The sequence below is a fragment of the Puntigrus tetrazona genome, chromosome 19 (assembly GCF_018831695.1).
Source record: "Puntigrus tetrazona isolate hp1 chromosome 19, ASM1883169v1, whole genome shotgun sequence".
NCBI classification, from domain to species: domain Eukaryota; kingdom Metazoa; phylum Chordata; class Actinopteri; order Cypriniformes; family Cyprinidae; genus Puntigrus; species Puntigrus tetrazona.
The window spans coordinates 11,014,143-11,039,690 of NC_056717.1; the positions used below are offsets into that span (position 1 = coordinate 11,014,143).

The 25,548-nt window shown below is 37.5% G+C and overlaps 1 protein-coding gene across 1 annotated transcript in view; it reads right to left on the minus strand.

Annotated features, from left to right (window-relative positions):
- Positions 1-25,548, minus strand: part of csmd2 (CUB and Sushi multiple domains 2) — a 241,845-nt gene that overhangs the window by 137,706 nt on the left and 78,591 nt on the right.

Below are 25,548 nucleotides of genomic sequence, written 5' to 3' on the forward strand. Positions count from 1 at the left end.
TTGACATTATTTTGACAGCATCCTCATTTTAAAGTATTTCTAAATAAGTGCCTAAAACATTTTACAGCACTGTAGCTTTGCAGAAAGGATCCTTGAAGCATCTTTGAGACGTTAACGCAGTTCTTCTGCACGTTTAGGACGTCTCAGTTTGTTCTGATTTATTTTTCTTCATTTTTTCTTCAAAATATTACAGTTGTATTTGTTGTATTTTGATCAAATAAAGGCAGAATACATTTCTTGCCTAAATAAATAAATAGCATAAATCATGCTAAACAAAAATGTTTCCTTGAATAACAAAAAAAAACTAAAAGTAAAGAACAATTCATGCTAAATTATATAAATTTTAATTGAATGCATACATTAAAGATAAAAATAATAAATGCAAAAAAAAATCTTAAAATTAAAAAAAATAATTAATTTCAATTACCATGGATTTTACCAAAATTTTAATTAAACTGTACAATATGTACAATACATATAAAAAGTGTGTGAAAGAAATAGTATACTTAAATATTGTTTTGTTCAATTTAACAAGCTACTTTTAATATGTAGATTTAATATGCAGATGGAAAATTATATTTAGAGGCCTTAACTGCTATGTACTTACAATACGAACACAATAAATACATTGTGCTTATTTTTTTGATGCATCACGTAACACTTGCTGCTATTAAGGTGGGACATGGGGAAGTTATGGATAGGTTTGTTGGTATGGGTATGATTGGGGAGAGGTGTAATTATAAACGTAATTACAGAAAATAATAACCGAACTAATTGCATTCAGGCAATTTTTTAGTAGTATTAAGTATACTGTAAAAACATGCATGCACACAATAAGTGCATTGCATCAAACAATTCATATACATCATGGTAGTTAGTAGTTAAGGCGGCCTGATATAAACTGACACCAAATTTGTTTGTAGATTTACTACAAAAAAGCAAGCACCATCTAACTTTAATTTGCCCGAGTCTCAGCGATGAAGGCAGTGATAGCAGTGGGGTGGAAAGCACTAGCCGAGTCCTCTCTGAAACACAGTGACATCCATTTGCCTACTGCTACCTGAGTTAGTGTACAATAAAGGGTGTCTCTGACAGTGCAGTGTGCATCCGCTACTACAGATACCGCTTTTTGATATTTACTCTCAGCGTTTTTTTCCAGACCGGCGCAGCGGGGGGCCTCTCTCCACACACAACCGCCTCGTTTTCCATGTTGAGGGACGTGAGAGAACCGGCGCAACATGAAAACACACAGACGACGTGCGTATCTGTGTCAGCATCCCTCCGGTCCGGCCTCAAACCGAGCGCAGCTGCCTGTTTGTTTACACGAGTCTGCGCGCAAAAAAAAAAAAAAAAGCAAGGATGCCCGGGAAAAAACACGCCACGACGTCTTCGGCCCACCTGAAGATTGACATTTATGGCGTTTACGAGTCGTAATTTCAATGTTTAGCACATTACGTATTAGAGTTAGCGATTCCGCTCTGTCGCTTCTCTGTGATGTGGCGGCTTTATGAAGATGGATTCAAACGGATGGATTGTGGGGGGTGGGTTGGTTTGATAGAGCTATCTGCTTAGGAGCAGCTGAACGCACCGGCTTTATGAGAGCTTACCCCCCCTCCTTCCCGAAGCTCTTGGCTCACAGGCCCCCGATGATAAACGAGGAAGCCGCCGCGCAAATGTCAACAGTAAACCCGAGACGGAGTTGTCAGACTTAGCCAAATAAAAAGAGGAGGGATAGGAAGACATTAACCTGCTGTTTACAGGAAGAAGGGCTTGTCCAGACAATGCTAATGCACCTTGAAGTCATACATCAAAATTCTCGACGTGTCGCATGCTGTTGACGCCTCTCCAGGAAAAAAAAAAAAAAAAAAGGGGGCAAAGGTGCGTATCGGAGGGATTCGGAAACATGCCCCCTGGGAGATAATGTTTCATTATAGCGTCTAGTGAAGGTAGTTTCTCTGTGCCAGCCCACTGGTTATGATCAGTATCACAAACAGCAAGATTATTAGATCTTCTATCATCCATCTACATACTCATCGTGCCTCGAGAGGGAATCTGGCATATTAGCATATATCCAGCACAGAAATATGAACTGATTACCATCTGCCCCCATTGCTTTCAGCGAGTCAGAGGTCTGCTAGAACGCTCGCACATAAATCACGCTAGAACCTTAACATCCAAATGACAACACGTTACATTACATGAGATTAAAGGTGAAGTGTGTAATTTATGCAGCGTTAGTGGCAACGAACAGAAAAAAAAAAAAAAAAAAAAAAACTGGCATGAGTTTTCAGTTTGAATTTCAATTTGTATGCTGCTCAGTGCGAGCTGGTGGAAAAACAGTCACTTCGGGCTTAGGCGCATTGTTGTTGTTTTTTTTAAATAATATGTATACAATATTGTCATTATTTATGAAATAATAAATACAATTATATATAAAATTTATCATTTATCATTGAACAATTCACAACTCATATATATATATATATATATATATATATATATATATATATATATATATTTTTTTTTTCTTCTCTTTTATACTCTTTTATATATGTCTTAAAAGGTTGTCTCCTATTCCTTTAAATTTTTATCTCTTATTTATAATTGTCACGGGTGTGATAAGCAGGAGAGCACACAACGAATATAAATGAAAATAAAGAGTTTTAATCTACTCAGATGACGAAATAAACAATATCAATACATACAAGCAGGCAGGCAGAACAAACTCACACGCAAATAAAGACGAGATCGGATAAACGGAACTGAAAACACAGGACTTAAATATTCAACGGCAATCACTAAATTAACAAGACACGGCTGCAGACAATAATACAATTAACATGAACTAAAGGCAGGGCACACAGAGCACATGACATGAGACAAAAACAATAACAAAAGACAATAATGCCTGCACTTTTTCTTCTTTGTATTTTCTTTTTCCTTTCTTAAGTTTTTAGACGCTGGACGGTTGTAAAAAAGCATTTCACTGCATGTCGTAACATGTATGTATGTGTATGTGACAAATAAAATTTGAATTTGAATTTGATAAATCTACAGAAATCTCCATATTAATGATATACTACATTACTGTTACATTGTAAATTCCGTAAAATATTCAATAACATCATCATCATCATCATCAACATTATTATTACGATTACTACCAGTACAATTTCAATAACGTTTATTTACACAAATTAAAATCAACAAAATTCACAGGGAAACTTCTCTTTCGAATTAAGAGATTTATAAACCATTTTTATTACAAACTTACGTAGATGCTGGCTTAAGGGTTCCCCCAAAAATAACAATTGTTATTGTTACTCACAATATATATAAATAAATATATTAAAAAAAAGATACTTTTTTTAACTTCCATTGTACAGACCAAAAACTGCTGAAACTACACTAGTCTGGGAATAAAAGACGCAAAAGTTTGGTGCGTCTTTCAATTATGCAGTCTTCCGATGTGAAAAAAAAGCAGACATGGGATAAAGACGACAAAACATACAAACATAAAAGAGTCTGTATCCATAGTGCAACACTTGGTGAAAATGTTTGAAGGAGTTAGTAACATGATACTGTTGAATCCAAAAGTGCTTAGGCTTGTGCTATCATCTATTATACTCTTTCATCAGAAGAATGAAGGCTTGAGTTGTGGGGATAGAAGACAGACTGGTACACCCTGTGAGTATTAGTGTGGAGAGGCACAAGAGATCATAATCGCTCTTCCCAGAGTTCTTCTTGATTGGATTTTGTCCAGAGCTTATTCTTTGGTGCGCATGCATGATATATCATTGGCTTCTTTCTCCTCCTCAGTGTTTTCTGTCTTCATTCGGCTTCATTGATTTATATTTTTTTATGCTACATCTCGTACTCCGAGGAAAGTCAGAACGAGCTGAAGTGAATCAACTGTGATACATATTAAAGTGATCAATCACCCAGACCGTATGGATCCGCTGTGTGTGAGTCTGCGTATGAGACAAATGAAAGATTGCAGTGGGGAAAGAGCGCAGAGTGACAGAAAGAAAGAAACCTCTAGATTACATGAGCTGAGTGAGCGATCCGTTGGCGGTGACGTAAGATGAGCGCGTGGCTTAAAGCAGGACAAGGGCCTTTCAAAACTCAGGACCCTTATAACAAATCAAATACTATCTACATTCAGCTGAGACACACTGCAGGTGCAAGGAGACTCAGAACAAGTGACTACAGGAAGGAGGAGACAGGAAAGGGTAGATAACTGAGATGAATGATTTAAGTGGGTGCTTTAAGATAATCTAGGAAGATAAAAAAAACATATTAAATATGTATAAGATGTATTTTTAAATGTACGCCTTTACATACAAAAACAAAAAAAACAAAAAAAACATTTACTGCAGGTAAGAAGGTCTCATCTTCCTAAAATTGCAAATTGGGTCACTATAACGCTTTTGGCGAAATCCAGGCATGCTTTTACAAGGCTCTTTTTTGATCTTCTGTTATAGCACCCCATACAGTGCTAGTGTTATGCAAAGCTCTTGATATGTTTGACAACTTCACTGGCTTGCTTTAAAAATTTAAAAACTTCTAAAAACTTTATGTGCAACCTCTTTTAATGGTTTTATTATTCATTATAACATCTGTCCTTCATATTCACAAACCGAATAATAAGCCTTTAATCTTAATCATGGGAGCTGGATCCAAAATATTCCAAATGCGTTCAATAACTCACAGGCACAAGCCAATTGTGAAGCATTTGTGCCCTCGTTAGGGCTTTTGTTTGTCATGCAACCGCGAGTACTGAATGTATGCATGCAAATACGCATATGTCAATGTCACATTCTGCGGTGTTGGAGTGCTGTGAACAATGTGTATTTATTTACATATGTATTTATTAATTGTAATGGAGAAACCGGGTCTAAATAGCACTGTAGTGTGAATCTTTAAAATATCAAGATTTATTTTAAGAATTTTGAGTGGTTTGCTTAATTAAATTAAATTAAATTAAATTAAATTAAATTAAATTAAATTAAATTAAATTAAATTAAATTGTTTAGTCTTCCTGATAGTCAATCAGTTAAAAAAAAATCACTGCATTGTAAAATAAAATAAAATACAGATTTTGGAAATAAATTCACATTCCTATTATTCATACAGAAATGTTTTAATAAATGTCAAGTTATAGTATGCAACGATAATAATACAACATTTCTAAATGTTTAATATTTCCTTTATGAGATTTAAAATTCATCACTAGGGTTTAATGAAATCTTTGTCTAATATGTTTTATGAATATCTTCTATGAAATTATCTTTACAGTCTTACAACCACAACTAATGGAACTATATCCCACAGTAATGTCAAGAATGTGGAATACGGTAGATTTTTATGGTTGTGCTTACTTATTCCATCCATGACAATATTAGCCACTTTATTCATCCCTAAGGAGAAATTTAGCGGAAAACAGCAGTAACAAAGTGTACATAATACAGTCATCTGAGTTGAACAGCATCGTAGGTTGAGATTCAATTAGAACTATAAAGATTTCCCTGAAGCCTTTTTTATTATTATTAATATTAGAACAAGCTGAGAGCTTTGTCAACTGTACTAAAATAATAAAATACCTACACTGGCATTAACCTTAAACTGAGATTTATGTACTAAGTAACTTTATCAAACTTTTTTTCCCCAAAAAAAATTCAAAGCATTTGGCTGCCGGTGGTGAATAAAATGACTGATTTAACACTGCAACTGGGCCTCTTTTCCACTAAAACTATTGCATTCGCAGAGTGTTTTAAAAAGGTGTGAATCTGCTACAAACATTGATCTCACATTAACTACCTTTGATGAAACAGGCTAGAACGGCAGCGGTGATACTTTCCCCATATGTTAACTGTTAGCCTAGATGCTTTGGGGTACAAAACTGATTCTGACACAGTCTAAGTTGAGTCACTCAGCAAACAGCAGCAAATAATCACCCACTCATCTGACCTATTTGTTGGTTTATAGGCTGAATCTTCAGCTATGTAGTTTCCAGTGGAAAGTGCTGCAATCTGAAAAAAATGCCAGTTAATTAGGCCAAGATTAAGAAAACAGAGCCACTGTTGTTAATGTTCCCTCATTAATTCCACAGCCTCTGGAAAGACTGCAGACTACAATACAAGAGAGTTGGAAGCGGACAAAGCAACAGCCCCCAAAATGAGTATTTTTGCTGAAGTTTTAACCTGTTGTGATCTACTTTTCAACTGGAAGCCATGCTGACAGCATTAACAAAGGACATGGATTGCACAGCTGGGTTCTACCCAAAAAAAGAAAAGGATTGCTGGCACAGATCCTTTTGGCAATGCATAATTGCATCTCCAAAAAACCCTGCATGTGTGTATGAAAAAAAAAAGTAAGAGGAGAGAGAGGGTGCTTCCACATAAATGTGCGCTGATCTACGGCGTACGTCTTTAATCAGACACTGACGAGAAAAAAAAAAAAAAAAAAAAAAAGCTTCTATAATAGCAATGGAGTTCTCCATGCATGACTAATGGTTAAGAGAAGCCATCCCTCTGGAGCTCATCAGCTCAGTGTTTGTACTCCCACATCCTCCCATCACGGTTAATGATGGATATCTCCAGCCCCTCCAGACTTCATGCTTATAGTGGTACCAATATAACGAGCTCCATCCTTAGACTCTCAATGTGGTAGAGGGAGACAGAAGCAGCTGGTTTGATGTCACACTGATAATACCAAAAGGAATCAGAAGAGGTGAAACTAGCTAGCAATGTATGAATATGGATCCGTCTGGGTCAACCCAGCCAGACAGTTGTTGCGCAGTCCATGCGAGGGGCCCTAAATGGATTAAGAATGGATTTGTTCTGGAATTTGACATTGCTTGGCACTAAGCAAGATTTAATATGCCGAGAAAATATTGCAGATAAAGATATACTGTACTATAAAGCTCTTTATTTAAACACAAAATTCAAGGGCATGATGCTTTATGTCTGGAGTAAAGTAATTATGAAAAAAGGAATACTAGATGCATGGTGGCCTGGTGGTCTAGTGGTTGAATTCTGTGCTTTTTACTATTAAAGCCCTGGTTTCAATTCTGAAAGTGTTTTGGGTGATACAGTATATAGATTCTCATTATAAAAATAAATCAATAATAATAATAATAAAATACATAAATAAACATATATCTTTTTTTTAGAACTTGAATCAAGTGGAGAAAAAGTACAGTGACAGTGAACCAGAACAAAATGCCCTTGTATTAAAGATACAGCGGCACTTTATTTTACAGTCTTGTTCCTCATATACATACTATGTGCTTATTGTACTTATAATAACTAGGTAATAACTCTGAACCTAACCCTAAACCTAACCTTATTCTGTGTAGTTATATGTATGTAATATGTAGTGATATGTAGGTGCAGAGAAGGAGCAGCCTGAAAGAGCCGGAGGGATGGAGGGATGAGGGGCAGCCAGAGGTCCCGGATGGTCGACGACAGGGACTAGCGGGCCATGGCGGACAGGAGGGAGCTAGGAGCCATGTTGCAGCCAACAGTTCGGGACCGAGGCAGAGTCCGAAACTCAAGAGCCTAGAGGGAGAGATGAGGGATCTTCTAGCAATGACTGCGATAGAGACCGGTGAAACCCGTGGTGAATCCAGCACACAGATGGCAGGGCTAACAGGAGCTAGCGATGCAGGAATGGGTGGGACGGCGGGCATTTGCGAGTCTTCTTTGGTTTGAACTCAGGAGGGTGCTCTTGAGGAGTGGGTACTGGAGGGAGCTCTTGAGGAGGAGCCACTGGAGAATTGGGAGTCCCTTCTGGGATGGACAGGACCAGCGGAGGCAAAGAAGAGAGGAGAGGTGACAGATCGATCTCCATTTCAGTTTGCCAGGGAGATGGTGGGCTGGAAGTGGGGTTGGTGTCATCATCCGCGACGTCCACGGTGAAGGCAGAAAAGACTCTCTCGAGGACACTCCAGACAGCTACATTTGCATGAAAGGTGTTCAGTCCAGATTGATAAAACGAGCTGAGGCAGCTGTCCGGGTAGAGTTTCAAGTTGGTAAGTCGGTGTGGTGTAATTAGTTTGTATATAAATCTGTACAATCAGAACAAATTTTAAGCTTCAATATTATAATAATGTAGTATAAACTGACTCTTATTTGTATTTTACAGCATTTACATGTACTCTATTTGATATGCAAAACAATATCAAACTGAATCGAAAGCTTGTGAGTCAGAATTGACTTACTAGAAGCCATATTTAAAACTTCACTTTTTTTTTCTTTTTTCTTTTTATTGAATACAAATCCTATTAAATTAATGGTTAGGTATAGGCTGTATCTGTGACCCTTCAAAAACAGCTTTGGGTCATGACCCACTAGCTGAGAGCAACGACGGTAATAAAATGGGTCTCAATGTATCATTGAAAAATAAGAAACCATCAGCTGTTTAAAAAAAGCTCCATGTTAACTTGTCATTTCAAATTGCCTCAGAAAGCTGCCAGTACACCATGACCTCAAGGGTTTGTTCGCTAGTAGGTCAGCTGTGTATTAATCAGTTATGTGAGTATAGAAGTGACTACATAGACGTGTGACGAACATTATGTCAGCTGTCACTTCAGGGCGAGGTGACGAATGACACTCCGCCCCCAAGCTCCAGCTATCATCAACGCACTTGACTTTTACCAGAGCCAATGGAAGAGCCACAACAAGCATGATGACATGTTTGTTTCATTTAACGCAACGTCCAATATCCGTGAAAGATGAAGGGGAGCTGCTGCTCCAGCACATGCAGATACAGTTACTTTTTTCATTTGTTCTCCTGCCAGGGCGGACCAGTTCTGAAAGCTCAATTTTCTGCCATCCCTACTTCTTCAAAGGAGGGGAAAAAAAGAGGAAAGAAAGTTTAAATAAAGCTTTAAAAAAGGTAACAGGCGATACAGTGGACCTGTATAAGCTTCCTCCTCCCCTCCATCGCATTTATTCCAGCACCAAGATAAGAGTGGATTAGAGATCAAAGGTTCCCAAAAAGGAGCCGCAAAATGGCTCCAGAACCTCGCTTTCTCAAGCAGGACACTGAAAGGAGCAAGACAGGAGCTTGAAATATCACTTTCAAACTTTCTTTTTTTTCATTTTCTGTACTCAGTGTCCAAATTAGTACGTACACTGAGGGCATTTGACACAAGTTAAAGAACAAAGGAGCATCAGATGCTGTAACAACCCTTAGTTTTACTCCCCAATGTACAAATTTGACCCTGGACAACAAAATAAGTCATAATGGTAAAGTTTTTTGTTTTCAAAACTAAGAAGCAGAATAAATCTAAATTATGAGGATAATCACCCCAATAGTTGTCCAAATGCATATTATTCAAAATTTGTTTTTGATATATTTACAGTCAGAAATAAACAAAATATCTTCATGAAAGAAAAATCTATAATGTTGACCCATACAATGTATTTTTGGCTTTTGCCACAAATATGCCCCATCAACTTGGTATTGCGGCCCAGGGTCACAAATATTGTCTTATCTTTATTTAATGATTTGACCAATGACCAAAGACTTCCCCTCTGGCTTACTCAGACATTTCCGTAGCACTTTCCTTTCTTGGTGGAGTGGTCTAACATGGGAACTTTTGGCTCAACCGAGAGTGTAAATTTTGTAGCTTTAATACCTGCAAATAAGTGTTTTAGCAGGTAATTACTTTGTCCAAACAAAGTAAGATAAAGTGCTTTGGAAACCTGTTTGGAAAACCTGTTGCTTTTAGTGCCGCTGGTGTGCAAAAATGAAAAACCTCACCATTAAACTATTTAAACCCAGCGGTTACAATTTGTGACTGGCATTTAAGGTTGAAAGGGTCTAAAAGCAGAAAGTAAAGGTGGTCTTGATATTACTGTTTGTGACACCAGCCAAATAGCTACATAACTAGAGCTTTTAATTCCTGTTGGCCCCTCTGAAAAATTATCTGTCAAAGCTCCAAAAAAGCATATTTTATTGTTTGCAACATCCTGTTGTTCCATAACAAGCAACTGCTATTTTTTCCCATTAGTTACAATTGTAGAAAAAAAACAAATGCTTTTCATAACTTCTTAAAAATGTGCACATGCTGTTTGCTTCACTACTCAATACAAGTAAAATACTTGTGCTCAGTTAGCTAGGAACCATTTAAATACAGTATCATATTATAGTGAGCAATTTTCCAGGTAACAAACATACAGTAAGACGACATACTACTCAGAATCACACCGCTGCATATGTAGCTCACATCCACTGTTGCTACTGTTTTAGCTTGAAGGAAGCCTGTAGACATATCGAGTAACTAATATTCCTGTTCTCGTCCATATCTCTGGCTTTCCTACTTTCTCATTCCTTTGAAGTATGAGCCCACTGCAAAGGGCCGGCCTAATCGGCTTTACAGGTCACTGCAGTCAGCAGGGATGGAGGGGTTGGGTCGGTGGGATTTGGACGATAGGTGAGGACAAGTCCACTTAAAAGGCCAATTTTTGAGCAAAAGGGCTGCTATTACAGAGTTCAGCATTTACAAGCTTCAGCTTGACTTCCAAGACTCCTCCAGTTATCTGCACCGGTGTGACAGAGCACCAAATTACCTACACATATATCCTGAGAGGACAGACTGGGAAAAGGGACAACTATAAAGTTTAAAACTATCGATGCAGTATTTCAATGTGGAGTTCAAAGACAAAGAGGCGAAAGCAAAGCATTTTTGGGAGGGCAGAGGTGGCAGGTAGGTATGGGCATAAAAAGAAGAAGGGATATTGAAGGCTGAGAGGTGAATACTTTAAGACTCTTTGGCACAAGTCCCATTCTCCTTTCTTGGCCTCGGGCCTGGCTATCCGAACAGTCTGAAAAAGAGCCAGAATAATACTCTAGCACCAGCAGCCATTTATCATTCGCATTTATAGACTTGCTATTTATAACGTGCCTCTAAAAAAAAGAAAAAATTTTATTATCTCCAATAAAATATGTAACAAAAATAAATTCTGGCCTAACGGAGATAATGCAAATTTATATATTAAAAACGTATATGGCAAACTCAGCGCGTGCACTAGTTCAGAAATTATGCCTAATTATTTTTTCCCTTACAATACTAGTCTTTTATATTTTATAGAGGCCACACTACACACACACACACACACACACACATATATATATATATATATATATATATATATATATATATATATATATATATATATATATATATATATATATCCTTCCTGTTTTTATTTTAACCTTAAAATACAAAAGATAAGTCAACAACATAAAATAACTAACTTCCACAGTCTTTTCGACACAGAGTGGGCATTATTAAAACTTTTTCCCCTTGTTTTCAGTTCTCAAAGAAAGACATTTCACAAAATTATTTTGGATATACATATTCCCACAATATCCTTTCACTAAACAGAAAACACCACAATGCACCAGTTCAAAGCGACCAACCCACTATTTCAAGACTTCAAACATGCATTTACATACAATCCAGTTCCTCCTACACTTCACTCTACATTAACTTGCTGATCACGAGCTTCAGATGGAAAGCATTCACTGTCATCTTCAAGCATGGCTGTGAAACCATCCAAAATGAAAAGAAAAGGTATTAATAACTGAAAAAATAAAGGCCAGTGAGCTGAATGAAAGCCTCTGAATCTCAATAGGCAGATATCAATGTAATTATCTGAGGGAAAAACACAAAGGAGTCAGACCACATTTTTGATTATTGCCATGTTCTTGACATTGAGAAAGACAGAGAATGAAAAGTAAGGGAATAAAAGAGCCGACTGCTGCTGTAGCATACGATTGTTTCCCATGCTTCAGGAAGAAAGGATTGATATGCATTGACGTGACACATTGGATACTGTTCACCACAAATACTGCTGCTCATGTACACAAACATCACATGAGTCAAGGACATCTTTATATTCTGTTGTAATCACTTGACCCTATAACACAAAATGTAATGTCTGCATCTCTGTTGCCAGCTTAGCTACAGAAATATACGTCTGCTCATGCGTTTCTACAGTATCAGAAAGCCAGAGGACGTATGCTCTACCTCCATGTCTATAATATGGATTAAACAACCTGATGCAGATATAGTGGACAGATCTGATTTAATCTACATGTGATGCCAATATCAGAGCTGGACTCTATCCACATTGCCTTGATATTTACCTCTCGCTCCCTGGCCAAGCATTGTGTTGTAATCCAGCGCTACTCACTGTGAACAGGAAGCTAATAATGGCCAAATCAGGCAACTGATGTGCAGCAGATAGCAAATCGCTCTCATTCCATTCTGTCTCCCAGAGTCTAAGACCGTGTTAATCCCATTTTTAATTTTCCTCTCCCCCAATTTCCTAATCACCTCATCTAATTAAAAACGCATGAGGCGTCCAACCCCCATCAACGGGAAAGGAAGGGAAGGGAAGACACCCGAAACAGGCAAGATAAAACTAATAGGGGATATTCTCTCACTTTTTTCCCTATTTAAAAGTTTATATAAAAATGTTTCATAAAATTATATATATATAATTATTATTTTGGTTGTTTGTATTGCTGCTGCTGTCATCTAATATACTGTTTTCTGTGTGTTTTAGATATAGACGTTATTTAAATGCGATAGACATGATAATCTAACCAAACAGATGTTTTTGGCAAGTTGTGATCCACATAGCTTTTCAGAAAAGGGGGCAAGGAGCAGCAGCTCATTTGCATTAAAAGAGACATGAACAAAAACAGTCTGTTTCTCATACACTCAAAATAGACATTTTCAAAACAATATAATAAATGATCTTTGGGGTATATGTGAGCTGAAACGTAAGACACATTCTGGGGATTTATATATAATTTCATAATATCACTGTTTTTTACAGCATTTTTGATCAAACCATTTTTTTTTACTTTTCCAATGTATATCAAATGCACATCCAGTATTTACACAAACACACACACACACAACACACATCACTTTTTTGACCCCTGTCATGCAAGGGAGCACACAAAGTTCTTCTCTCATCCTGGGGTATTGGATTAAGATGGATGACCCAGCATGCCGATCAATATCCAGCTGACATATTCCAAGAGTGTAGAAAAAAACCCCAGCAAAACTTCTCCTTTGACCCTTCTGAGTTTCTCGAAGCACCTGGCCCTCTCTCCCCTCAAAACACACCTACGCACGGAACACATGAAAATGCTCTCTCTACCCTACTGCTTGCTTAAATCATTGATTTCCTTTTCCCTGCTTCAACCACTTTAAATCTTCTCCTGTCATCTTAAAATTGCTCATCTTGTCATTTATGGCACAGTTCAGTTTTTATCTGTACGCAAATGTCACAGCTTGCGAAAAATGAAAAGTCTGCAACGTCTCCAATATGACGGTTTGCACATTAAATGCAGTATATTTATTCATTTGTTTTAGTGTAGCATATTGTTTAACCATTTATAATCTCGACGCACACAATCATTTAAAACGAAACCAAAAAAAGACACCCTCTACATGTCACTGTAACACACTCTGTATACAGTGGTTTCAACCACAGAGCATGTTATTTTACAGCTTACATTTCAGAGTACACTTGCTGTGTAAGGATTTGTCAGTTGCCCAGTCCGAGCTTTGATAAGAAGTGCTGGGCAGTAGAATAGTATTTTAGTGTTGTTTAGAGTGAGTCAGCCATTTTGAGAGCAGCCAGTGCGGCATGGCTTGCTGACTCGGAGGGAACGCTGCTCTCTGAATGAGGATGTCGAGGCGTGACCGATGAAACTCAATGACACAAAGACATGCAGGGGCATGCTGATATACACAGGTACTGAAGCATGCCAGACAGAACAACATAAAGTCTATCTAAAAAAATCCCACTCATAAACAGCGCACAGTGGCCTGCTAAATGACGTAAGAGATGGACTCCAAAGAGGCCGTGTTAAAGAATGCACGTTACGTCACTATCGGCTTCCAGACCTGAAAATAACATATTTTCAGAGTGAGCAGCATCTATATGTATATTATAACCACCTATTAGTAAATGCACTGCCAAATTTGTCTCCAAAGCTAATAAACACGCAACATCCAAGTCTTTAAACTACTAATAAATACGTAATAAGTCCTTAAACTACTAATAAATTCGTAAAACTATTTTAAGCAAATAGAACATGAAGTATTGTGTCAAAATGCATTACAAAGAACATGTGCAACTGTTCTGCAGTTGCATTAGATATAATGCTATATAATGCAATTATGAGATTAATAATACACTTTTACTCAAAAGTCACTTTAAACCACCTTCAGTGTTTGTACTAATCTCCTTTTGCGATCACACATGAAATTTGGTCATTCACTATTAAAATATGCTATTTATAGCATTTTGTATCACGGAGCAAATTAGCATTTCATATATATAAGTCGTTATAAATATATCCAAATCTCAAGAAAATCACATACAAATCATATCCTACCGTAATCGTGTGTTTATTTTAATCTATAGTGGCTGTTGTCGTGTTTATTTCTGCTGTGTAGAAGCCTCTGGCTGAAACGTTGTTTGTGATATTACGATATTCTCCATTCTCGAGTATGATACACATAAGTAAAAGGATCTATTTTTATTTGTCTGTTCATTTTATTTGTATATGTGCGTATGTGTGTGTACACAGAAGAAAGTGGAAATCAAACGATTTAAAATTAGGATTTATATCAACGCAACAGTTTTCTTCACAAATTCTAGTTCTGCGTTCCAACCCATGAGTAGCAACAGACGGATCTGAAATGACATGAGGGTGAGTAAATAATGACACATCTTCATTTTCAGGTGAACTCCTCTTTTAAACGTGCTCGCCAAATTTACAGTGTGTGAAGAACTGTTAAACAAAAGACCTTCACATCGCATGATATGTCTTTGAGTGTTATTATGCAAATAGCCATCTTATTTGGCTGAAAATGAATTAATCATGTTAATGCCTCTGTGCGTGCGCGTGTGCGGTGCGAAGATTAGTGGCGGGATATGGTGTGCGAAGAATAATTGTGCTTCGTGAAATAAAACGCTGAAGAAACGCAGAGCACTTTCATTAAAGCGGGCTGTAAAATAAGAGTGCAGCCCGCTGTCTCTCCCACCCTCATCAATATTTCACAAAATAAACTCAACAAATGAAAAGAAAATCCACAATGCTGAAACAAAGCACCAGACTTTCAAAACAATGCGGCATAGATTAAGCAAGCCTTTTTTCATCTGTTGTCTTTTACTGTCTATATGCCATATGAAAAACACATCTGATGCAGAACTGCTGTCCAGAGTTCCCAAACGAGACGATCGTTATTTTCCATTAAAATACATCTCATTGATCAACCGTTTGCAATATCCATGAAGTGTTATTTAAATACTGTTGATACTGCAGTTACTGAACACTGCGTGAGAGCAAGTGCAATAATTATTTCATTTATCAGGTTTATTTTGATGGGACAAATTTCCACATCAGATAGTCGAAATGGAAACTGAAATGGGGATTTCCATAATTCAATGAAATAAAAGTGATGTTCATGATCTATGTAAAGTCGAAATTACACTAGACGGATCTATTAATTTAACCAGTCTAAGTGCAGCAATAAAAACGCAAGTTCCATGATGCATATTTCACACAAACATGGTTGAAATCACTTGATTCAAACTGAATTGGATACCCTACAACGTCTAAGACTCAAAGTGCACTGGATCTGTTCAGCCTGTGGAGAAATAAAGTGTTATACAAGAAACAAGGCTGTTATGGTGAGGTTTTGCAGTATTCATGGTATTCAATATTTTGACATTTTGCATAAAGCAGTTGGTAGTGAGTAAATGCTAAAAATTAGATGTCCTTGAGCAGAAATGTATTACACATTGAAGAATTATGTCTGAAATATTCTGAACCAAAAAATTTCAGTGTTAGAATTAACAACCACTTTGAAGTCAGTCTATTATTATAGCATTATTGATTACAGATTCATAATGTTCCCCTATAAGTGTGGTTGGTAATGAGTTGGTATGGAGTTCCCAGGGCATCATCCTTTTTGAAGGCCCACTGTTTTCAATTAAGAGGTTGTAAAAAAATATATCTAAAAACATGTAAATGTGAGGAAATGTACTAGAAAGTGCACAATATGAGCAATACACTGCTAAAGAGACAAGAATGTACTGTGACTGGTTGAAAACATCAAAGCTGATGAGGAGCCAGGAACATGTGCATTTATTTCACACTGTGCCAGTAGTCACTGGAACACATTCAAGCACTGTTTGTTTCTATGTCAATTTTACATCAGCAGTGGTTTTTCTCTAGCCACAGCAGGCATCTCAGTTTGAGGCCCCTGGCAGTGAGAGGCCCCGAGGCACCGGCCCCATTGGCATAACACATTATATGTCTTTGGTGGTTGGTTGGTTGTTTTACATGTCGGTCAGATGGCCCTCTCTGAGTCTGTGGAGACGGCTCTTTTCCAGAATAAGCTACAGTTACTGCTTTACGCGAAAATAGTGCTGGTATCAGTGTTGGTTCTTTACTGATGCCAACTGGGATAAATAACAAAGCACATTTCTACCGCTGAATGTTTTGTTATCGAATAGGTTTGTTAGAAAGTTAAGAACTACACAATAATGCACACTAGACACAGGAGAAAAATTATGATAACGTTTACTTTAGCATTCATTTTATAGGCCATAAGTTGTCAGTGGAATGACTATGTCTTCCAGTGTTCTTCAAATTTTGATCTTAAAATTCAAAAGCAACAACATGAGACAAATGACATGAGTAAATGATGAAATTGCGTCTCTCTTTAACTATACATTAAGCAATACTAGAACAGTCATTTCAATCTTTATAATCTTTGACTTAAGAGGTTTTTGTACTATAAAAACATCCCGTGAGTTCAGAACTCAGAAGTATTGTTTAAAAACAGCTTATATTGAAACCAAACTAACAAAATGAAAGAATGTGCCACTTTATGATTGCCTCCACAGGAGAAGATCAACATATGCTTCTACACCGCTGTCTGTTTAGCCCCGCCCACTGCGCATGTAGTGTGAATAAGGAGGTACACGTAAGTCTACGTGAGACACGTAAGTCTACGTGGAAAGCAAATGATTAAGATGGCTCAGAACACAATGTTTATGCATATATGTATATGTGCGTATGTGTGTGTTATTACAAATCTTTTGTTATATACTGTGTGTTTTAACCCTGAATCACAGGAAGTGGCAGTTCATGACCCCTTTAAAAAGCACTTCATTTGAAACTTAAGTCACTCCATTCCATTTTTATACTAGTACGCATGTGTAATATTTATTTATCTATTAATTAAACTACTGTAGCTCTGATTTCCAGATCCCAAACTTATTCCAGCAAACGTGGACCAGACTTTATGCCAATAATCTGACTTCTGACTAACAATACTACAATACGTACAACTTTAAAACATAAAAGAAAAGATGAGAGGTTTGTCCAATTCAACCTGCCCCGTGGTTCCCTCACAGCTAATTATCTTTAGTCAGAAAGAATAAGTGATCAGACAGCTACTTGCCAAAACCTCCACATACCTTGTTCAGTTTTGTGCTGTAGGCAATAAGAACTACTGCAGCTGCTCAGTGTGCTGTCACGCGGTGTGTGCGCTTTAGCAATGCCAGTGAAACACATCGAGCAAACCGAAGCCAATCACAGCAGCCCGGCATCTACAAAAATGAGAGGAGTGCTGGGTAATCAGCAGTGAGGAATGGGGAGCTGATCTAATCCATTACCTTTAATCTCTCATAGTATGGTCCGCGTCTATCATCACAATGAACAAAGCCGCAAACCTAACAGCAAACGTGCTTACGAAAACACTCCAGTCCATCTTGCTGTCTTCCAATATGGGCCAAAAGCTGAGCAGGGACCTAGAAGGGGTCAATTTAGAGCATGTCAAGGCAGAATCAATGGGTTCACACCCACCCATTCCACAGAATGCCCTAAAAGATATATATAGGCTCCCTAAACTCATTCACATGTACGTCTGCGTCATTTTGCCCTCCATTCAAAAGCTCTTGTACCGAAATGGAAAAAAGTGTTGATTTAGGTCATGACACTGAAAGGAAGCAACTAAATATGAGAGTTTGCTGACCGTCTTCTTTACCCGCTCCTGTCCATTTTGATTTCAGATCGTCTGCTGGGCAGGAGAGTGTGCGGGAGATAACTTTACATGCCGAGCGGATGTGTGTAAACAATCTGATATTGCCAGACACCAGCTAAGCACCGGTCATCCGTGCCGTTTTGATGGATGGCTCAGTTCGAATGGAGACATTAGACCAACACATGCTTAAATAAAACATGACTCGTGAAAAAGAAAAAAAAAAGTTTGATAAGTGCATCGGGCGGACTAAAGAGACAGCTATTGATTTCACACTGTCCTTGATGGGATGCCAACACATAGTTTCAGTTTAATTCTGCTGCTTCAGCAAAGACATGGTGGAAACATGAAGAGGTTAAGAAAAAGACCTGCGCCTCAGAGGCATTTACGCTAGCAGAAATCTAGGCGATGCAGTGCGGATTTACTTATTAAACATTGCGGGTTCTCATGTCCCAGGTGATCACCGGCTACAAAACAGAAAAAGAAAAAGTAACCACAACACATATGCTTCCATGTGATCTCTGCCTGCATGCTTAGCACATACTCCTCCAGACCATATGGTGCTGTGTATTATTCATGGAGGGTATACGTGTGTATTCTCTCTGCGAGGATGGGAAGGATATACTTTACATGCAGAGTAGCACATCTCGAGGTATAATTGAAACGCCAATGTCACGGAGCCCGGCGCGATGTCGTTGTTTAGTCTTATGCGAAACGGCTTGCAGTACAACCAGAAACCATAATGATAATGCACTCAGCTCCCATCATACTGACAGCCCCTTCTATGTCATTTCCTCAGGGAGAAGACGACCACAGTCACATGCCACAATTTACATGCGATGCTTTCAGGCATCTTTGAGGCATGTTTGTCATTTTAAACAGAAAAGAGTCCTTCAAACAAAGACTGTCAGTATTTACTCACCCTCGTGTCAATACAAAATAATTATTGACTGGCTGATTAAGTGATTGATTGACTCAGGAGGAGCGGAGGATAAGATGAAACATGATGCAAGGAGGATCAATAGTCAAACTGTTGCCCTCGGAATCATTATCAACTCAAATCCTGAGGCAAGTGAAAATTCTCACCTTTTGTCGCTTGAATGTCTTCTGTGGTTGATGAAAACAGTTGAAAAAGTTGAACATTTATAGACTGATATGAGCTGAATTTGGTATTACCACAGATTAAGGTATGGTTGCTATGTAATTTTTGCTTTGGGTCTCAAAACTGACTCTATTGATCTATTGACTCAAGTGTGGGTGGTTCGTAATTTTTTCATCAGATTCCAACACCTTGTTATCTTGTTCTTGTGCATATATATATATATATATATATATATATATATATATATATATATATATATATATATATATATATATATATATATATATGCAGTATATATCATTAATGATCAATTTATCATGTCTGAATTATTACGTTATTTAAAAACCGGTTATGTTATCAGTGTTTAATAAGAATGATTAATAAATTACTTAAATGTATATTATTAAATATTATTTAGACACATAAAAGTTGTTCAGTGTATTATTAAACACATGTTCCTGCTGTAATTCATGATTAAGTCAAAACATCAGATCAGTCCAAAAATGTGTTTCTTGCTGAACCATCCCCTCAAACACACAACCCATTGCACTGGTTATTCGGCAGACTGTATTTTAATCTAAATAATACACTCAACGACAAAAAAAAGAATTTGATTTTGATCTGGCTGAATTGAACAATTGTGCAGGTATGGGAATCCCCCCTTCGAAAGACAATTCATTCTGTTTGAACTCTAGCCATCTTGAATCAAAAAGAAAAAAAAAATTCAAGACAACGGGAGAGAGAGAGGGAGGGGAAAAAACAGCAAAAGTAACGAGAAAGGCATCCGGTAGAGAAATGGTATTGATATCTCCCTCCACAGTAAGACGCTGACCTGCTTTTACAGTCTGATGTAATTATCCGTGGCATGTGTCTAAACCATGGAGAACTGAACATTTGCAACACTCCTTCAGATTTCCATGCGAAACGCAACACCCTCCATCCCCAGTGTTTGTTCTGGCCGAGTTTCGCACCATTTTAAAAATGGTAACCAGAGGGCCGAGGAGAAAAACAAAATAAGAAACGGCATTTATTATGAACGACTTCAGAATGGCACACTTTCATCTGACAATTAGAGCAGCCTGCCTGCATCCTGACGTTTCATGGCATCTCAATAATAATGAGGGGGAGGTTGCAGAGGAAAGACTGACAGGAAGGAGATTGTCTCTGCGGGGATCTGCGTGACTCGACTGCCGATCAGCCGTCATGTTTAACACAAACACGCACAGAAAAACCAAAGCTACGCTCCGCTCCTCCACCAATGGGCCGAGGCATACGTGTCTACCAGGATAAATAAAGAAATAAAACGGTGGGAATGATTTACAACGAGTGTTGCTTTCTTGCTCTCGTTTTTTTTTTTTTTTTTTTGCCTCTTATAAATAAAACTTCATCTCTTAAAACCAGGCAAATGCGGTGCAGCACACAGATGACAAATCCTCTGCCAGTCACGCGAATCCAGACTGTAATCTAAAGAGAGCGACAGGAAAGCAAGTGGGCAATTACTTGAGCCTGCGCCGCTGCCAGCCAAATGTGCGAAAACAAAATGCGCGACACCCGTCTCTCCGTCCGCATCCAAAACGAACAGCGCGTTATTGCTAGAAGCGCGCAGGGTTTTGTGAATGGCAGCCAGCGGAATGACAGATTCTCCCTGAGGACTCGGGATTGGAACATCCTCGTCTCCAGCACGAAGAGAAAGGGAGACGGGGTTGAAAACAAGCGGTGCGGAGGTTAAAACTTAGCCGGGGAGACCTTAAGAAGGAAGATGTACGTCAGCAACCAATAAAGACACGGTCACGAGAGAATAGCGCACTGGAGATCTTAAGCGGAGAAATGTGAGATTTTTTTTTTTTTTTTTAGAGATGAAAGACTACTGAATGAAGCTGTGTTCTACAAGTCAACTGATGCTTGAAAAGATTCAGCATAACCTAGGTGAGATTAAAACGGTTTGAGGTAGATTGCCGAGCTGGTTTCGCTAGGTCACTTATCCAGTAATCCTAGCTCACCAAGCTGATAAAAACCTCTCTAAAAACCTGAAAGCATATATATATATATATATATATATATATATATATATATATATATATATATATATATATATATATATATATATACATATACATATATAATAATATAATAAAATAAAATTGGAAATATTATATTGTCAAATTTTTTTGCAGTCATTATGGCAGTCTTCAGTGTGACATGGTCAGGAAATATTTTCACGAATTAACAAATGTAAAAAAAAAAATAATAATAATAATAATAATAATAATAAAAAAATTAAGTTATGCTACTTATTTTATGTGTGAATATTATCCTTTTTCAGGATTCGTTGATGTTCAAAATATACCTGACAACAGATACATTTATTTGAAAAATAAATGAACAGAAAATGTTTAACGTCAGTTGCTTTTCAGTACTGTATAAATGTTTATGTCTAATAATCATATTTGTTTATTAATAACAGCTAAAGATTCCAATAATAAATTCCCTTCAAAATACTGTGCCAAGCATCAATTAACGATGCTATAAATGTCACCATTTAATTCTTAAACACGGATTAAATATGTATTAGTAGTTGATCTAATCAATTCATTTAAACCTCTATGACAGTAACAATAAACAAACATAATTACGTTTAAAGATGAGTTCTTATCGTCATTGACAAAACCAGCAGCACAAATAAAGTCAGCAAACAGCAAAAACAGAGAAAGCCTTGAAAAATAATCATATTTGTGCTGTAATGTATTCAAGGGTCTTAAAAATAAGCAATTTTCTCTATATGAAATTCTTCAGAAAATTCAGTTCAAATAACAGGAGCAATATTTGATGGAATATTGTTGGTCTAGTGAACATTTAAAGTAATTGAAAACAATTCCGATTCCTTCATTCCACAATTACCACATGCTGAATTTAAAAAAACATTTCTTTTTGTATTGTAGGACATTAGGAATTACGATTTAACAAGCACATTTACAACATTGTTCACCAAAAAAAAAAAAAAAAAGCCTACAGAATGACCTTTTGAGGCATGGATCCATCCCAAAAATCCAGTGCTTTCTATAAATACCAGTCTCTCTCACAGTTGAGAAGAAACAGGTAATCAATAACGCAAGTAGCTATTGAACATCAGTCAGTCTCGGTGGAGATGTACAGATAGAGACTGGTGAGTTAGAGAAAGAGAGAGGACTGAAGCTTTGTTTAGATGCATAAATAACAAACGATCCTTATAGCAGTGTTTAGGTGCCCAGGGTATACCGGCCTGCTCTCTGCTCTCAACCCTGCTGAGTAACAAGGAATCAGGGAGATCCAGAGGACTGACAGCCTCAGATCTTCAAAAAACAAAGCAACAGCTAAAGGATCTCAGATGTACCAAACATAAAAAAGACGAAATAAACGAATATTAAAACATACTAATTTATAACAACAATGGTAATGCATTTATTTATTTAAACAAGACATTGCTGAACGTGGGTTAGTGCACCACTGTGCGACGTATAAACATCCCACCGAGCCACGACTATAGCAATATTTAAATAGGTCAAGAAAGATAAACCCTTAGCGGGTGGAACATCATGTGAATTCATATGAAACTGCTTCAAGTGGTGTCGATAACGTGTTTTATAGAGTGGGATCCCCATGCTGATATAGTAGTGTCTCTGAGGCTCAGTGGATCTGTGCTAAAGGAGATAAAGAGGGAATGAGGGGCTCTTTGGAGTGATTCATGGGTAACCCTGCTGAGGGCAGATGACTGAGTGTCCAGTGTTATTTGCTGGGTTCTACACAGCACACTGACACTTCTTGTGCCAATCAAGTGCTCAGGGTGATAGAAACAGCTCCTGACAGAGCAGCAGTTTTTCTTTCTGATCACTTGCATATTGATTTTTACATGCAGCCTTTGACATTCCTCCTTCCGGGGGGGGCGTGTCTACAATGATGACCATTCATATTAGAGACCTCTGTTTATCCTTTACCACTCAAACACACACACACACACACACATAAAAACACACTTGTAAATACTCTCAATCAGACCTATTTAAACTGCCAGCTGCATATCTGAAAAATCTGGAGATTAACAGCAGCTGGTGCCAACGATAACTTCTCAAATCTGCTTGATCACTAAGTTATATTTTTTAGTTTTTTTTCTGAATTCCATTTGAATGGATTTGCGGTTATATGTATTATAAATTCTGTACAACAAGAATTGTAACATTTTCCTGTCATCATTTCCTCAAGTTAAACCAAACCTTTATTTTGGCAAGAAGCAAATACTGAGTTTTATTAAATGAATAATGATTTGCTCATGAAATAAACTCTGAGCAGCTCTGGAGATGAAATTTACATGGAGTACGAAACTATGCTGCTTATTCACACAGAGACGTTAAGAAATACAGAATTAACTTTTGATAGCAATCCGATTGCACTTTAATATTCACATATATTAGTCAATATTCCCAATTTTTCAAATACTCATTCAAAAATTGCATGCGAATCCTGCATTATACAATAAATCCCGTTTTATGACTTCAACCTACTTTTCATCAATCTAACAGTAAAAATTCACTCTTCAGTATGCAGAACAACTTCCACAATCCCTTAGAGACCAAACTAACCTGAGCCACTCTGACAGTATTTGATGTTTCTTTTGTTCATTTTTGGCCATTTTCATTGGTTAATTGCCTGTGAAGTTCTGGTGCTGGGTCGTTCGTTCCTTTTTTTATTTACTCTCCCTGAGGCTTCTAGAACATGCCAAGGTCGAACGACACCATCTCGTCTCTCTCCGTCTGCTCAGTCCTCACCCTCTGTTAATTGCCTGTTTAATTAAGGGCTCAGCAGTGACCCCATGCATGGTGGCAGCAAGGGGACAGAGAGAAGTGGGGTCTATCGATCGCCTCCTCGGGCCAGGAACAACCTTTCTTCAGCACTCCTCAGCTGACCCTCAGAGAGTCTGTCTGAGAGGCAGATGTGCAGCCATGCTTCATGAGTCCAGTGCAGGGTGTCACGACTCCATAAGACCTATGCATGTACAGGGCTGGACCCCAGCAGCAGCGAGACTCTTGGCACCACGGTAAATGGGCTTCTCTAATTGGTCTACGGACATAATGTGTTAATTTACATGCCAACTTATGCAGCTCATTGTTCAGAATCTACATCCTCAAAGGATCTGAGCTATGGTCTCAAAGTCCCCAAAGTTTTAATGGTGGTCCAATTAGTCACCATTGCGTTGAGAAAATACTGTCAAGTTTTTTTTTTCCATAGCTAACAGTCTACAAAAAATCTATATATGTAACATTTCGTTAGCACTTTATCATTAGGATACAACTGTGATGTAGAAAAAGAGCAGCAACAGATCTTTTTCTTCTGTATTGTGATACGTCCACAACAAACAGACTACTGAAAAAGAAAATGCATCAGTTGTGGACTGGATGAAAGAAAATTTGAAAGGGATCTTTCATTGATTGTAAGAAAGTTTTGGGTTTGAAGCAGACTGAATGATTCAAAATATCCACCTTACTGTACTTCACCAGGAAGTTGTCTACCATATTTACTGGAAAATGAAAATGAAAATGAAAAATTAACTGAATTACTGAAAATTTGAGAAAACTGAATCTAGGTTCAGGTTAGGTTTTATATTATATTGTTTTGTTTATGTGTGTGTATATAGAGCATTATTAAATGATGCAAATGAAATGCAAACAAAAACAGGAATAACAATTAACAGTATGTTAATAGGCACAAAAAAGTGAATTCAGTCAATATTTTTTAAAAGGATTCTCATATAAAAACAACATGTTTGTCACTGCTAATTAATATATTTGGCAAGCTATAATGCAGGTACCCCAAATGGCCTTTTAAGTAGTCTGCTAAGTAAAAATATCAACCTATTATTGCTGTATGAATTTATGCATTTCAACTGCTAAGTTTAAACTAATAAAACTGTATCAATCCTAGGACAAATCCAATAAAAAATAGCAACTTCATGTTCCACCGCAACAGCTGATTTATCCTAATTTATCATACACAGTCATCAACTAGTAGTGTCTCTGACAGAACTGCTAAATATTTCCAAACAGGTTTTCATAACTCTCCCCAAATAAAAACACGCATTCTTTGTCACATATTAAAATGGGGTAGAAGAAAATAGTCTAGAATGATCTAAAAAATTACACACTGCCTCATCTTGTGTCATTAGACTGCCACATTTATGTCCACAACCTGATACAAAAAAACCCTCCCTGTCCAGATCCAATAAAAATTTCTCAGAGCCTGTCACAGTACTTAATGGGTGTGAAAAAGAAATTGTGCGTATGTGAAGGCTAAGAGGCCCATAAAACCATTTTCATAAATG